The following is a 2,827-nucleotide window of genomic DNA, read 5'->3' on the forward strand; positions in this document are numbered from 1 at the left end:
ACGCCACCTCCTCCCCCTGCTACAATACCCTCAACAGGATCTACAAGTGGATCCCGACCGAAACAAGAACAACAGTGACACAGGCCCTCGTCAGCAGCAGACTGGACTACATCAACGCACTCTATGCAGGAATCCCAGCCAAACCCCTACGACGACTACAATGCATCCAAAACGCCTCCGCCCTACTGACAGTCAACGTCCCCCGCCGCAGCCACATTACCCCCCACCTGAGAGTCCTACACTGGCTCCCCGTCGACAAGAGGATCACCTTCAAGCTCCTCATCCACGCACACAAAGCACTCCACAACGCCTACCTGAACAGCAGACTCAACTTCTACACCCGACCCGCCAGCTCCGCTCCACCAGCCTCGCCGATGTCCCCGGCATCGAACGAACAACCTCCGGTGGCAGATCCTTCTCCTACCTCGCCGGCAAGACCTCAAACACCCTCCCTACCCACCTACGGCAGACCCAAGGCCTACTCGCCTTCAGCAGACTCCTCAAAACCTGATTCTTTGAGCAGTAGCGGCACCCCCTCCCCTCAGCGCCTTGAAACCCTCACGGGTAAGTAGCGCACTTTACAAGTACTCTGATTGATTGATTGATTACAATGGGTAAACCAAGAGAGCGTCAGGTGGGGACCACTCAAGATCAAGAAGACAGCTTGCAGGAATGGTTGCAAAAAACCCTGAGGACCCGGTACAACAATAGTTAAACAAAATACTGGAGGCTATTGCTGATACGAAGGCCACCCTGCATCAGGGTATCAGCACAGTGGCGGTGGGGCTGGGACTTCTCAGAGAGGAAGACAAGAAGTTGTCTGAGAGGGTAAAAGTGACAGAAACCAGCATTGCAGACTTTGTACAGGCGCAACGATCACTGGCCCTTGAGGACAGAATTGGCACACTGGAGCGGAGAGCTGAAGACGCAGAAGGGCACAATAGGAGGAACAACACCAGAGTCCTAGACCTGCCGGAGCGAATGGAGGGCAGTGCCTTCCTGGAACAGTGGCTCTGAACAGTGGTGGCACCCGAAGACTTGTCACCTTTTTACACCCTCGGGAGGGCCCAATGAGGGCCAGCTAGGCTGCCGGCCCTGGGCTGGCCTCCACGCCGTTAGTGGCCCGGCTTCTCCATTCTCTGCTACAGAAAGCGCGGACGGAAGGCTCATATGAAATGGCAACAGCAAAGTCTCCCATCTTCCTGGATTATACGCTGGAGGTTCAGAAGAGACAGTCCTCATTTTTGGAGGTGAAGAAGGCACTAAGGGAGGAAGGCTTCCAGTACTCCCTGATATTTCCTGCTCGACTGCACATTCTCCTCGAAGGGAAAACGCACTTCTGTGACACTCCACAGGCAGTGTGGGATTGGATTAAGGCCTACAGAACTGGGGTGCCCCAGAAAGCACGAGCAAACACGGATGCACCACAACACCAGGAGTCCAGGAAGTGATCCAGAAGGCGATCCCGCCAGGGAGTCATGAAAAAACCGACTTCATCGCAAACGAAAAAAGAGAGAGCGGAAGTGCTACAGGCTGTGGCAGCAATTATGCATGACAGGAGAACGCCATCAGAGGCCGGGACTCGCTCCTCAAGGGAAACTGAAGAGGTGGAATCAGACTCCTCCTGCAGTGACAGTGTAAAAAGGCCTCTGGTGACCCCGAAGACGTCAGATGAGATCATTTGATATGGAGGCGATCCCGTGGCCCATGTGGACTGATGAGGTGTTGGTGTACCTCCGGCGGGTGGCCTGTTTAGCACTGTGCCGATGCGCTGAGCAGAGCTTGCACGTCTTGAACTGTGTCAGTGACTTGCCATACCCCATTGAGATCCTTTCCTGGCTGAGTTTGGGCCTCATCTAGTTCTTGATGTTTCGCACAAAGTTTGGGCGGCCGACCGTTGTCGGACTGCCCTGGTTTCAGGGAGTTGTTCATCAAGGGGGTTCTGTTGTTGGTTCACATCGTAAGGTTTGCAGAAGAGGGTGGATGTGTATGAATGGAGGAAAAGGGATAGGGGAAAGCCCTGCAGGGTGGCCACTAAATGATACCTCTTGGATGTGGTGCACACGTACAACTCTATAAGGTTCCTAATATGGAACCTACGAGGGATTGGGTCTATGGCTAAGTACCACAATATCCCCATTATATAAACAAAAATTTAACATTTCAGCAAAACTTAAATCACTGCGTCTCACCTTCTCTCTATATGAAAAACATTTTCTTGTACAATTTCAGTATTAATATGTGACAAAATCCTTGAATTTCGAAGGTAGCTTTCTTACACGACATTCCTGTGAAATACCTTCACCACATTCAAATTCATTACCTGCAGGAGGAATACCTTGCAAAAGTATTTGTTTCTTTGAAGATTCTTGTCTTTCACTATTATTCAACCAATAGGACCAATCAAGCTCCTCCTCCACCATAGAAGCTTTTTTGTTCCTGATCAACTCAGATTGATCCGTACTCACTCTAATCAATTGTCTTTTGTTCCACCAGCCCTTTCCTTGGAGAGGGCGGCACCCTTACTGACTTTACTAATAAAAAGGATTCGAAAAGATGAATTCTCCTTTTCTGACTTAATTTTTTTTTTTTAAGTAAAACCCAGTCACCCCCCTCAATTTCGACATTGGCAGAAGAACTCGCAGAGGCTGCCCCCAAAGGGGGCTCGAGAGCCGGTGTTCTATAATCCGCTGCTCCCATGATTGAGCGCCCCCCCTGTCATTGTGCGCATGCGCACCAATGGTGCGCATGCGCACATTAATTTTTATGACGTTTCAATACCCCGCCCATCAGGGACTGCACCCCCGGTTTGTGCGCACATGCGCAT

Source organism: Lissotriton vulgaris, chromosome 5 (assembly GCF_964263255.1).
Source record: "Lissotriton vulgaris chromosome 5, aLisVul1.2, whole genome shotgun sequence".
NCBI lineage: Eukaryota > Metazoa > Chordata > Amphibia > Caudata > Salamandridae > Lissotriton > Lissotriton vulgaris.